Source organism: Canis aureus, chromosome 31 (genome assembly GCF_053574225.1).
Source record: "Canis aureus isolate CA01 chromosome 31, VMU_Caureus_v.1.0, whole genome shotgun sequence".
Taxonomy (NCBI): domain Eukaryota; kingdom Metazoa; phylum Chordata; class Mammalia; order Carnivora; family Canidae; genus Canis; species Canis aureus.
Window position 1 is genome coordinate 44,063,148 of NC_135641.1, and position 14,774 is coordinate 44,077,921.

Here is a 14,774-nt window from a genome sequence, read left to right on the forward strand (position 1 = left end):
GATATTTCAGCATTAAACACCGAGGTGGTATTGTGGGCAAGTCTCCCAAGGCTGTCAGGTTTTGATTTTGCTCCTTTGCCTGATGGTTTCTGTGGAATCCCTTCTTCTGGTGGGAGTGTGTTCAGAGGACAGGTGGGGAGTGATGAATGGAGCCGAGGTCAGGGTGGATCTGTACCGTAGGCAGTTACGGGTGTGTTATCTCTGTGAAAGCATTCGGGTAAGGGAGAAAATAAATGAAAAAAAAAATAGTCACAAAAGCAAACAGAGTCTGTGGCAATTACTGAGAGGCAAGATTACAGATAAATGAAAGAAGGAAATCAGATAAAAATGAGAGGCAGACTTAGTACTGACAAGAGTGAAAATAAGTCACAAACATTATTTCTATTCATGCTGATAGGTGGCAGTGGGGATTTTGACATTTTCTAAGCAGGTTTTTCCTAAGTGTCTGGTCTCTATGAAACAGTGGCTGGTTCTACACTAAGGATAAGTATTTCCTGTGGAGGTATAATGCATAATATTTCATACATATGTGTGTATGTATGCACGCCGAAGCCTTACCACCAAGAGATTCTGATCCATTAGCTTATATCCTGCTTAGGTCTACTGAGCTGTCTCTGTTTAAAAGCATGGGGGAAAAAAAAATAAAAAAAAATAAAAAAAAATAAAAAAAAATAAAAGCATGGGCTTCTTTACCTAACTATGGCAGAGCCATCAAGGGATTCAACCTTTATCATAGTATTTGACCTATTTTCTTTTCTTCAGATCATGTGAGTTTACTTTTTCTCTTTGTGGGTTTGCAGAAAGCAAACGTAGCATTGTCAACAGCCTGTCACATAAAATATGATAGACTGCAAATCAAAGTTAAGAAGCTTCGTCACAGCAGGAAGAGTTTGTCTCAAACAGAGACTGTTGTCTCGGTGGGGATCTCAACAGATAGTCTTGTTGATGAATCCCCTGCTTCTTGTCATTTCCCCACAACTATTCCCCTTTGGAATGCATCCAAGAAAGACAATTCAGAGGTTAGTGCTTCGCTGATGAATCCTTTGGTTCTTGATCCTGGCAATTCTTTATTTAAATTAAATTAAATTCTTTATTTAAATTTAAATTATATATATACAAATTATATATATAAATATAAATTTAATTATATATAAATATAAATTTAAATTATATAATATATATTATATATTTTATAATATATATAATTTATATATAATATATATTTAAATTATATAATATATATTATATATTTTATAAATTATATATAAATAAATTTCATAAATTGTATATATATATATATTTTATGAACCTGGAAGGAAAATCATTCTGTTACATGGTCTTGGTTGCAAACAACAAAAGAAAATTCTGGCCAATTTAAGCAAAAGTGAACAGGCTAGATTATATAATACTACCAAAGAACCTGTTGGAAGGCTGAAGGACCTATTTCTAAACTGGGCATAAACCAGAGGAACCAGGCATCAGATAAGCAGGTGAAATCAGATCCACTTGAAGTAGCCAGGCTGTTCTGCTATCACTTGGATCTTTCTATCCAATGCTTGCTGCTGTGAGTCCCTACATTTTTGCCCTCTCCCTAGTCACATAGTCCTAGGTAGGGCCCTCTGACGTCTGAGCTTCAGGCACATGCCTGTGCCATCAACACAAAAGCAAGAAATATCTCATCAGAAAGCATGGGAGAAGGCGAAGCTCTAAGGATCCTCTTCTACTGCAAAATTATTTTGAAACAAGACAGCCGTTTAGGTGAAGTGTAGCCTGAAGGGACAGATGTTTATTGCAGAGCCCTCGTAATGCTGCCTGGCCACGCACTGTGTGGCTAAATTGGTCATATGACACATTTGCTCTTTTGATGGCTTGAAAGCTGTTGAAAGCAGCGAAGACTACCCAGTATTTGCTGAGGCAGCCTGGAACATGGCTTGTCGTCACTAACACGTGTAAGAGTTGGGAGTGAAGGAACAGGAGCAAAACAGACAGGTCTCTAGGGCCACCACGTACCCCTGTGGTTTATCTTTTGGTTAGTTGTTGGCCCACATCTCTTTGGGCTGAGACCAAGGCCGTGTCCCTGGCCCTCTAGGCGAAGAGAAAGTACGCTTTTAGGGGTTCAGAGGAGCTGCCCCCAGGCTTTCGTGTAAACGCGTGGCTATGTGTGAGCTAAGTGTTTGTGATAAGCTGTGCCAACTGCTGCATGGTACCAGCCTGATTCAAATATGCACTCCTTGTGGCGAACTTCTAATTTAAAGGTCTGGAATTGATGATCAACTAATCCTTTTCCTGAAGTTGTAGCTGTGAACCTGAAACTCTCAAGTAATGAAAGAGAACTATTATCCGAACAATGTATTCCCCAATTATTGTTTTGAATACTGGTTAGGAGAAAGAAAAGGACCCTGAAGATTATCCTCATATTTTAAAACTATACAAAGCCTGAACTCCGGATGGCTCTAAGTTGTAATCACTTTGTTTCTTTCTCTGTATTGTGACATTTTATTCAATTTTCATATTAAAATACCATGACAACATGACTCAAGTTTTCTTTTTTTTTTTTCCTTCCAATTCTTCCTTTTCCTTCCTTTCTTTCTCCCTTTTTTTTTTTTTTTTTGTTCTAGCCCTCTTCTCCAGTCTGGACATCTGCTTATTATTATCACTACTGCTAACTCTAAGTTGTTTTAAGTAATTTTTTTTACCATCTCTCTCTGTAAGTTTATTATGCAAATACTAGTCTTCCTCACCTTGTATGCGTCACTTTTGTAGATAATACAAATATTTGCTAATTCATATCTGCAGTGATATATATGTGTGTGTGTGTGTGTGTATCTGCAGTGATTTTTTCCTTCTGAACAGTCTTTAAGATCAATTTTCCTTGAGCACAATGGAACACTCTTTGATTTATATTGATGTCGGTATTATTTTTAGTAACACTTTACCCAAAGAAATCTTGTGCTTTCTATGTTTTTTCTAGCTTCCACTCTTTCAATTCATAGTCTTAAGAAGATGTATAATGGCTCATATTCACTAATACAATTTATCAGTAAACAGAGGGACTACAGTGCCTTTTACAGTATACAAAAGGTTGAGGCCCAACTGTGACCTTTAAATGATTATTTTTCATGATTTCATGCATTAACTATCTCTGATCAGTCCTAGTATTAGCAGGGTTTAAAAGAGAAGATATGAAATAATGTTTTCTTCTTTCTTTATTCTTGTCAACTTATGAAATGTTTCCTGACTTACTTCTGACAATGTTACACAAACAAATTTGGGGAATTAAAACTAAAATTTGGGGTATGTAGCAATGCTTCATATAAGCACCTTTAATTATTACTTTGTTATTTATGTTATTTCCTCTAAATTTAAATTTTAAGATCATTCCAATGGTGTTATTTCACTAATATAGAAAATTAGTTACTATCCAAAACTAGACAATGACAGAGCTAAGAACTGAGTTTATGAGCTCCATACTTATCCCTGAGTTGCCGACCAAAGATGCCCTATATAGAGATGAGATCCTTAAAGCAGATTAGAAGAGGGAATCATGCCTTTAATCCTTTGGAATGTCTTTACCTTTTTGACTGTTATTCAGTGTAGCCAACAAATGTGTACACATATACACAAATATGGTAGAAACACATCAGATTACAAGATAGAGACAGACCTGATGCATGTAGGCACTCACCAAACATTCATTGAACGCATACGGAGATACAATAGCAAGGTATTTATGAATATGTACATGAACAGATCTGTATATCAACCCTGATGATGAGATCTAACTGGTTAGCAAGTCAAATAAAATTGAATTCACTGAATTCTTACTAGTCAAAAATGTAAGATGAAGTACATTACTGGAATGCTTTAAAAGGAAAGCTACTGTATGAACTTTAAAATACCAAAAGTGTAAAATATTGAAATGCAGTGCTTTGGGTTATTCTCAGTAAGATTATCCACAACATACTTAGAGTTTTTCTATTATCTCCGAATCTCTACCTTACTTTTTAAAATTTTACTAGGCTATGGAGTTAATAACACCAAATTCCAAAATGATCTGTTTTTATGCTTTTTAGTGATTCTGTAGAGACTTAGATACAGAGGAATTTAGATTAATAGATGAGATGTAGTTGGAGCATTACTTGTGGACTTTAGTTATCCTTACTGATCCTAATTCCTATAATAGCTATTTGGAGGAAACATGTTAATAATAGCACATGTGGAAAAGCTCTAGAGATTTATTTTGCAGCAAGCTAAATTTGAATCAATGTTGTTATATGACTATTAAAAGCCTAAATTTATCTTAAAATGCATTAATAAACTTTAGAGAAAGGAATGGGGATGGTAGTTATTTCACTTTTCACTCTTTGTCACACCATCCTTGGAGAATATGTGTTAGTTCTGAAGAGTGTAATTTAAAAGGGCTATATAACCAGAAAAAAGAGAGAAAGATAGCATCTGAAGTTGCATTATATGAAATATGATTGAAGTAATTAAGCTTATAGAAGGGAAAGAATGAAGGTAGGTAAGATATTGACCCTCACATATGGAAAAGGGAGTAAATACATTATTGTAGTTTAAGAAGGGAGAGCAAGGACCAATAGGGGACAATAGAAGAAAGTGTTTGCTGATTGCCAAGAAGAATGAAGAACCCTCTGACATTTAGAGCTTTCCAGAAAAAGAAAGGCCTACTTTATAGAGGGGTCTGCCATTAGAGCTGAAATGAGAATCAAGGGCGAGAATCTAAAATTTCATGATCAGTTGGCAATTTTGCAGAAAGATGATTGGTGTCTATCACATAAAAGTTTACTGCTCTCCTATAACTTCTAGATTAAGCAGATTCAGAATGCTTCCAACAAATAAAATCGAAACAAATGAGTTTCCTAATATTGACAGTGCAAAAAAACAGAAGATATTATACATTAAAAGCTAGTACAACTAGAGAGATGCATGCAAGTATGTTAAATATTGACAATATCCATGTCTCAAGGGATTATGAATTTTTCCCTTTTTAAGACCTTTCTGAACTGTTTTTTTAATTTTTTATTTATTTTTTTAAAGATTTTATTTATTTATTCATGAGAGACACAGTGGGAGAAGCAGAGACATAGGCAGAGGGAGAAGTGGGCTCCTTGCAGGGAGCCCAACGCGGGACTTGATCCCCAGATCCGGGATCACACCCTGAGCCAAAGGCAGAAGCTCCACTGCTGAGCCACCCAGGCATCCCATGAACTGTTTTTTAAAGTAAATATGATTTATTTTTAATAATCTGATGAAATAACAATGCTATTTTAACTGAAGTCAAAAAATAAATGTCATTATTTCTTTGGAAGAAATTCTGTGGTTAATAGTCATTTGCATATTTTTTGTAATTCTCAAAGTAAGTGGACTTTGTTGTTCAAAAGCTACATAATTTAATTATTTACAGACCTACATTTTTAATCTGTTAGGGGGCCTATTTTTGGTACCAAATGTTTTAAGCAACTATAGAAGGTGTAGTGGGCCGAATTGTGTCATTTTTAGTACTCGTAAATGTGACCCGATTTGGAATTACAGTCTTTACAGGTGTAATTAAGTTAAGATGAAGTCATAGTGCATTGGGAGGTATCCTAATCAATAACTGATGTCCTTGTAAAAAAGAGGGAATTTTTACAAGGTGGAAGACATGGGGAAAGTTGGGGTGATATAAAGACATGGAGGGAAGTTGGAGTGTTATCTACAAACCAAGGATGCCAAGGATCACAGGCATCCATCAGAAGCTAAGAAGAGGCATGGAAGGATCTTGGCCTAGAACCTTTGAGAGAACACTTAGGACTTCTCACCTCCAGAAAGTTGACGCGAATTTCTGTTCTTTTAAGCCACATAATTTGTGGTGTTTTGCTACAGCAGCCGTAGGAAATGAATTCAAAGGGAAATGGTTGGCAGTAGATTTTTATTAAATAGGAAAATCCTCAGGACAATATTAGTAATGAAAATAATAAACATTTTTCCACTTTCTAACTCTAGGTCATTATTTAATAATGCCTTTTTATATTTCCCTTTAGAACATGTTACCCAGGATGCATTGAACTTTCATGCTGGCTTTAAAACAATGATGCCACTCATTAAATAATTAAATGGTTTAAACTATCACCTCAAGAATTCGGATATATATATATATATATATATATATATATATATATTGCTTTATTCTCTTTTAAGCACTATTAATCTTTGAAATTATGTGTTTTATTTATATATTTATGCACGTTCCTCACTATAACATAAGCTCACTGACAGCAGCAATTTTGGTTATTTTAATCATGGCTGGCACATAGTAAATACTGAGAAACATTTGTTGAATGCTCTCCACGAAGTGACAATTTCCTATATCAGCAGCTTAGTGTACACAGCAGGAGAAAATGTTGTCTCAGCCGCCTGGACTGACTTATTAGGGCTCATGAGGTCATGTACCATATCTTAGATAATCACTGGAGCAAGGAGGTGGCATATTCTGAAATGGCATTGCCTGGGGCATTGTGCTCTTCACCGGAACCACAAGGTGGATCAGCACACTTAAATCTCAGGGATTTGGCAATCTCTCAAATAAAATGGTACAAGTGTGCTTGTTATGTTGAAATAACAAATTTAATACAACAGCTTTCAGCAAATAATTTTTCTAGTGTCTTACTCTGCTTCTTATGTGAAGTCTTTTCAGTGCACAATTAGAACGTTATTTCTGATTTTATTATTTAAGATCTTTTAAATATACCTGCCTTTCTTCAGGAAAATAAAAATATCAGCCCAAGTTATTTTGATCTTGATTAGGGAAATCATTTTTGGACAGTTTTGGCTAAAGCAGTGTTTTCGATCTGATTTCAGTTATTTCTATGAATAATCTTTCTAAAATGTCCCCATCTAGCCCTTAAAGCCACCTGATTGTATATAAGGATCAGTTGCAAGAAATACACATTCATAAAACTTTGGCTGAAAGACATGTAATCCATCATTCCTTTAAATGAGATGTGCTTAATCTGGGTACCAAAGAGGGTCCCCGAGCCCTGAAAGATACATGAGCATTTCCGTCAGGTGTACACACGGGTCCATTGCTGGTTAAAGGATCCATAGCTTTGGAGATATTCTTAATGGGATCTGTGCTTCTCCCCCAGTGTGTGAATCGGTGCTCCAGAGTAGTGCTTCGCAAAGGGGGATGGTTTCACCCCTTTGGAGACATTTGGCTTTTTGTTTTTTGTTTTCTTTGGTTGTTACAACTGGAGAATGGGGAGTTGTTATTGATACTAATAGGCAAGAGGTGGGGGTTGCTAAACCTACAGTGTGCAGTGCGACGCCCCCCAACAAAACCCGTTATGCCTGAAGGTCGGTTAGTACCATTCCTGAGGAATCTTACTCTAGATAAGATGATATTCTGAACCTTCCTACCAAGTTTAAGTTATTTAAACTGCATTCTTTCGGTTGATCTCTGGTTTATTAAACGTGTTGTGTGGCATGATGCTGTCACCCAGTTTCAAGGCGGGTTATCAAACTCCACCCCCGGAGAGTGATTTTCTGTGTTGTGGCCCTATTGGTGGTGCCTCCCATGATGGCTTTGCTCTACCTACCTCAGATTTCCTTTCGGTCCTCAGTTCTAAGAAGATTAGCTCTGGTATAGCTTCAAAGGACAATTTGAAGATCGAATTGAGCTTGTTTCTTTCTTGTTTTGATCATTAGAGAGCTATAAATGTAATTGAAGACCATTTTCTAGCCTAGAATTGAGATAATAATATGATTCTGGCTTCACTTTAATTTTCTAATATCTAATTTTCCTAGGCTTTTACTTAATGGCTTGCAGTGTTTGTTAGTTATGGTGGTCTGATTTGGGGTGTGTGTGTGTGTGTGTGTGTGTGTTTGCTTTATCATAATTAAATTTTTGTACGATGTAACATTTTTTCCTTGGAATAAGTTAAGGAATAAATAAATAATGTCTTGTAACCCAAGGACTTACCACTAAAATTGACAACTGAATAGTACATGATTTCTCTTCTTTATATAGTTTATACCACTTAACTCTTTAACATTAGTGCCATGTCCTTTGCCATCTCTATTTAATTAATGTGCTATAGAAACACCTGGAGCATCTGCCTTTGGCTCAGGTAGTAGTCCCAGGATCCTGGGATCGAGTCTCGCATCGGACTCCCTCCAGAGAACCTGCTTCTCCCTCTGACTATGTATCTGCCTCTTTCTCTGTGTCTCATGAATAAATAAATAAATAAAATATGTAAATAAATAAATAAATAACAAATAAACAAATAAATAAATAGCTATAAACATTCCTATATCATTTTTGTTTTTTTCTGTGGTTACACTCATTAGTTTATTCCCTTTATTCAAAACTTTATAGCATCTATTGTGCTGAAAGGCACTGAAGATATAAATAAAAAAGTTTTTTTTTTCTCAAAGAGCTTACATGTGAACAAGGAAGAGAGCTATGTAAATCAGTAATAAAAAGATACTAACTGTTATAGAAATATGCTCAAGTATATGGTGGCAAAATGTGGCATGGTCAAATCCAGTATATGCTGATTAACAGAAAAGACAACATGTTGCTGAACATTCTCTATTTTTTTCATTTGAAAATTATTTGAGATAGAAAATGATAGACTTATGGATGAATGGATAGTGATGGAGAAAATAGATACGTAGATGCATTGAACTGCCAATTGCTTTTAAATTTTATTCTGGTTGTTTTTAACAAGTTATCCAATTTATTACAGCTTTTTAGCATTCCTGTTAACCACCTCATTCTAGGCATGGGTAATCTCCCCACTTAAAAAGGAAACTCACCTGGGTGATTTTAATAAAGGCAAGCAGGACAAAGCTCAGAATTAGCGTGGGTAGAACTCAAGATTTTATTATTCTCTTCTTCCCTTCCCCTACACCACTTCCCATTTCTCTGCCCTCTTACTGATTCCCCGGAAAGCACTGTCTGAGTCTAGCCTGCTGTGGACACATCAGTTTGAATGTGACTCAAGCACAGCTTCATAACTCATTAATAAGCAAGTACACATTTAACAGTCAAAACATTTAAAACTAAAATATTTGTTAGATTTCCTCAGATCTAGTGTTTCTCAAACCTTACCCCTCAATGTTTATTAAAAATAAGGGGAATTATTGGTCAAATGCATTTGAGGAAAGCCACATTAGTCAAAATCAAGTGAGTTTGTTTTGTTTTTGATGAACTTCTCTGGGCCTTCAATGTGCTAATGAGCTCTCCTCAAGGTGTGAGGTAAGTGTTTTCCTGTAACATTTAAATATTGGACACCTAATTGAAAAGATAGAATTCTACTTTATACTATAGTGTTTTAAAAAATATTATTAGCATGTACTCTTACAATGATAACTTGGTCATTATTAATCATCATGACTTTTCTAAAAAAATTACATTTCATCATTAATCTTTCTCTACAGGGATATCAAAAATCCAAGTTCTTCTGTGAATGGAGAAAGTATTGCAGGAACCCTAGTAGATTTTAATATTTATCAAGTCCGTATGATATAGAACAAGAATGCCTAGAGCATTCTTTAAAAAGAATGATCTACAATTCATAACAAGTATCTTTAAAATGTAAAATATCAGCCTTTTGAAAAATGAGGACACTTGTCAAATGCTAATCTTGGAACTACTTAACTGGTGTTTTTGCAACAGCAACTAGTGTTGAGGGGGGATATAAAAGTGACTCATGCAACTTTTAGTAAGTTTCAGTTTATCAAAAATGTGGATATGTACACACGTGCACACCCTTATTCATTAGTAGTTGGTGCAGCTGTGCTTTACGATACCTTTGGATATGTGTTTACAAGATGGAGAGAGTTGACCCTTACTTTACCGACAAATAATTGAAAAGTGGAATTGACCACCATCACTCCTTCTCCTTATTCTTTAAGCATTTTAGCCATTTCAAAAATTGTTGATGGGCAACCCAGGTGGCTCAGTGGTTTAGCGTGGTCTTCAGCCCGGGGTGTGATCCTGGAGACCCAGGATTGAGTCTCACGTCAGGCTCCCTGCATGGAGCCTGCTTCTCCCTCTGCCTGTGTCTCTGCCTCTCTCTCTCTCTCTCTCTGTGCATGTCTCTCATGAATAAATAAAATCTTAAAAAAAAAAAAAAACATTGGCATAAAAAAATTGACAAATTTGCATAGATTAAACCATTTAGGTTTTGCTTAAAATTAGAACTAAAATTAAAATGAAATGTTGGTTGAACACCAATAAAAAAATAGACTTATTACTTAAAAAAAGAAAAAAATGAAATGAAATTTATTTTACTGTTATTTTTTTCTTTGTATAGCATCTATAGGCCAAACTGTGCTTATGTATTTGATGTTACTTCAGATTATCTAAGTGAGCAATGAGTGCAGAAAATATATAATGTATCAAAACAGAAGGTTTGAGGAAGAACAAGCCTGAGTTCCATTGGCTAGGCAGATACCTAATAGGATAAAAACTCTATGAAATAGTGGTCTCCAAAGTTTAAAAAAGACCTAAAACCAAAAATATTGCTATTGTTTTACCTTAATTGGCTTTGGGAGCCCACCTGCAGAAGTGAGGAACCTTCTTCTAGGGAAAACATATACATATTACCTTCACCTTAAGTAGTGTCTGGGTGAATCCACTTTCAGAAACTAAAGCATTTATCTAAGAGCACTTGGCTTTTCCATTATCATAGCAAATAGATAGTCACACTTCCTAGGGTTGGTGTCACAAGAGCGACATTTCCAAAGGTTTGTGATTATTTTTTCCCCTCAAGAGTTTTCACTTCTCTTGGGCTGTTGCCTCTTCTTTAAAATGATCAGCAACAAAAACTTTAAAATAAAAGAGTCTTAGGGCTTGTCGTGGGAGCAGCCAGATAGGGAGACCCCAAGGCATCTGCTGCAAGAAAGAAAAAGGACTTGCACACGGCCAACCTGGTTGAGAGAAGCCCTGGGCTTGGCTCCGTGTTGCTAAAGTCAAGTGAAATGATGGTTAAAGCTCTGCTGTTACACTCACAGAAGCACTACATAGATCTGTTTTAATTGGGGATATTTGTTACTGTCTTGATAGCTGACGAGGCCCACCAACCCATGGTGTAGGTATAGATGGATACTTAATTACCTGGTTGTGATCTAGGTCAACGATATATATGTAATAGCTTCTTGAATGCTAGGTGGCAAAATTTTCTTTTCTTTTCTTTTTTTTTTTTTTTGCAAAATTTTCTTAAAATAAAATACTGTTCTTCAACGAACCAAAATATACTTGAGAATCAAATAAGAGATCAGGAGTATTGTATTAGCTAGTTTCTAATTCCCTTCTACCACCCTCTAAAAATCTGATTATGACAATAAAAAGATGATTCAGGAGAATACACAGGAAATACTCTAGTGAGTTATTTAGCCAAGGGGTTTCAAATCACTGAATTAGAAGAGGTATTTTATTTTTTTATTTATTTTATTAAAAAAATATTTATTTATTTGAGAGAGAGAGAGAGAGAGCATGCATATGAGCATGTCCAAACAGGGGGAGGGGCAGAGAGAGAGGGAGAGAAGCACACTCTCCTCTAAGTGAGGAACCTGCCGTGGGGCTACATCTCAGGACCCTAAGAGCATGACCTGGGCTGAGAGCATGACCTGAGCTGAAATCAAGAGTTGGTACTTAACAGACCCAGCCATCCAGGCGCCCTAGAGAAGGTATTTTAATACCTCCCTGCTATAGCACATGGCATATACTTAATTCATAACATTTTTTAAGATTTTATTTATTTATTCATGAGAGACACACACAGAGAGAGGCAGAGACACAGGCAGAGGGAGAAGCAGGCTCCATTCAGGGAGCCCGATGCAGGACTCGATCCCAGGACCCCAGGATCATGACCTGAGCTGAAGGCAGATGCTCAACCACTGAGCCACTAAGGTGCCCTCAATAACATTTTAGAAATAAATCTAAATAGTATAAATCTCAACAGCATTTTATAGTGTTCTTCATGTGACATATTACATTTTAGAAACTTGCTACCTAGAGGGTATATACATTTATATCATATATACTTATACACACTTTTGAAAAATAGTACTACACATGTTATAAATTAACTTATTCTATAGATAAGTCTTTTGCTTTAGCATTTCTGTATTCTAGAACTACTTGTAATAATCCCAGTCTCCCTAGGAAGCCGAAGACCCACAGCTTTAGAATATGGTTGATTCTCAAAGAATAGGATATGTCCTTTGCACAGGGGTGGGTATAGAGTTTGAAAAAGTGTTTTCATAGCAAAGCAATTTTGGTTGGTGAGAGTCTGAGGAACAGAGAGTGAAAAAAGATTCCATGCAAGTTCTTCAGAAAGGAGAGTGTTGAGACCCAGCAGAACATATAAGAGATGCAGGGGTCCCAGGTTAAGAGTTCAGAAGTGGATCTGATTACAGGAAGGCCACGGTGCTCAAGCAAACTGCACAAATCTGCATCAGAAGGCAGAGGAGACAGAGAAGTATAAACAGTAAAACATACAGACCAGCAGTGGCATCTGGAACCCGACCAGCGAGAGATTCTGATAGGGCTTTCCCTTGGAATAGCATTCCTCCCACATCTACCTTCTTCACCTAGTGGTCACTAATTTCCAAAGATGGGATATTTTCAAAACTGATTTCGCCGAGCTCAAGTTTCTGAAATTTGTCATCTGAAAACAAGTTTTTTTTTTTCAAAAATAAAAGTATCTTTTAATATATAATACAAGGATTTCTCAAAGAACTGTACCCATCCATTTGTCTCCATTGGTTCTGATTTTTCAAAGGACAATATCTCCTTGAATAGATTTATTGGCCTAATCTCTTCTTTTTAGAAATGATGAAATTGAGGCTCTGAGATTTATTTATTTTCCCAAGGACCTAGACCACATAAACTAGCACCCGAAGTAGAGTTTATAGCTCTTTTTTTTTTTTTTTTAAGATTTTATCTATTTATTTGAGAGATAGATACAGGGAGAGAGAGAGAGGTTGAGCAGGGAGGAGAGGCAGAGGGAGAAGCAGACTCCCAGATGGGCAGGAAGGCGGGCACCACAGATCCCAGGACCCTGAAATCAAGACCTGGGCCGAAGGCAGAAGCTTAACTAACTGAGCCACCCAGGTGCCCCCTGCGTAGAGTTTCTAGGAAAAGCAAGAACACAACAGTCCAAAAGGTCACGGTATATTTATTCAGGAGATTGTACTGAATTTTCAGCATTTCCACATGGTAGACTCACTATCAAAGTTCCATTGACGTTGATGGCGAGATGTCTAGTGTGAGGATATTCAACTAGATGACTTAACATGTCGATTTTATATCAAAGTTAAGATCTTCACAAGGTAGAAGGTTATTTTTAGGTTGATTATATTGATTTTCTCTGTTGTTTAGAATGCCCTTGGTTTTGTTTTCATCATAAACACGTAGCCAGGAATCCTTGTTATGAGAAAGTAATTATATTTCTTGTAAACTGTTTTCTTCCCACCTTTTATTTTTAAATCCTGTCTCCGTTTTCCCTTCCGCTTTTTTTTTTTTTTTTTTAATTTCTTCTCCGGCTTTTATATTGCCGTATCTTTGCTTCTGATCTAACAATCACGCTAGCAGTAAAGAAAACATCCAGGTCCTTTCAATCAAATATGTTTTTATGATATACAACTGCAGATTATAAGAAGCAAGGAGAAATCAGCCTTTCTTTTAAAAAAAAAAGCACTGTGGAAATATCAAATCTATAGTCCTTTTTTATTGTTTTATAGCCCTTTTAAATATATGTATATTTATATAAATAAAATATTCTTCAATGGCATTAAAAAAAATTCACATGTTCTATTTATTTAGCTTAGAGGTGCCTGACTGGCTTAGATGGTAGAGCATTTGACTTTTGATCTCAGGATTGTGAGTTCAAGCCCAGTGCTGGTGATGGAGCCTACATGAGGGAGAAAAAAAAAATGAAAATAGGCTTAGAATTCAGAATTGAATGAATTGGAACAAAGAAATACCAGGTAAAAGTTATATATGTACTTCTGGTATATAGTAATAGAAAATCTAATGCTCATTCCTTCTGCTCAAATCCTTAAATTTATATCCCATATGAAAAAATCTTTAGCATTGAAATGTCAATATATCATCCTAAAAAACAATGCAAACAACTACATATTTCTTGCTGTGGGGTAGGACTTAATTTTTAGATGTTTCTGAAACAATTCAAGTGCAAGCGAAACCCATAAAAAATCATATTTAAGTAGGTTTTGTTTGAGCCAAATGATACCGGTGACTAGTCAGTGTTACAGGGTCCTCTCTGGGGGGACCTCAGCTATCCGCAGGGCTTAGGTCCCACCTTTATGCTGGTGACCCTCCCAATTTATATCACCAGCTTTGATGTCTCCTTTCCTTTGATGTTCCAAAACCATATTTCCAGCTGCAAGCTGCATATCACCACCTGGATATTCCACAAGATTGTCAAATTCAAGATGCCCCCAAATGACTTCATTCCTTTCGTCTCCCTGTTCCCTTCCCTCTCTCCCGTTTCAGGCAGGATGCTTTCATTTGCAACTAACAAAAAACTCAGTTCAACTGGCTGTTTAAACAATAAAGGAGCTACATTGGCTCAGAAGCAGTTAGGACTATAGACCTGGTAAAAGCTGATTTGGCTGTGTTTCTTTAGGATTTTTTGGCTCTATGGTTCTCTGAGAGTCAGCTTTGTTCCCCAATTGGCTTCTTTGAAAGTTACACAATCGTTTCAGTGGGCCTGGGCTTCATTTCTTCATTCACACTGTTC

At 36.2% G+C, this 14,774-nt stretch overlaps 1 protein-coding gene and 1 long non-coding RNA gene across 8 annotated transcripts in view; one reads left to right on the forward strand and one right to left on the reverse strand.

Annotated features, from left to right (window-relative positions):
• The window catches only part of NAALADL2 (N-acetylated alpha-linked acidic dipeptidase like 2), a 1,263,364-nt gene that overhangs the window by 1,029,185 nt on the left and 219,405 nt on the right, over positions 1-14,774 (forward strand). The gene's annotated exons all lie outside the window — the stretch shown is intronic.
• The window catches only part of LOC144302732 (uncharacterized), a 46,107-nt gene continuing 44,517 nt past the window's right edge, over positions 13,185-14,774 (reverse strand). For both annotated transcript variants that reach the window (XR_013369759.1, XR_013369760.1), the window contains one exon: positions 13,185-13,922. This is a non-coding gene — a long non-coding RNA (uncharacterized LOC144302732). The remainder of the gene's footprint in view (positions 13,923-14,774) is intronic.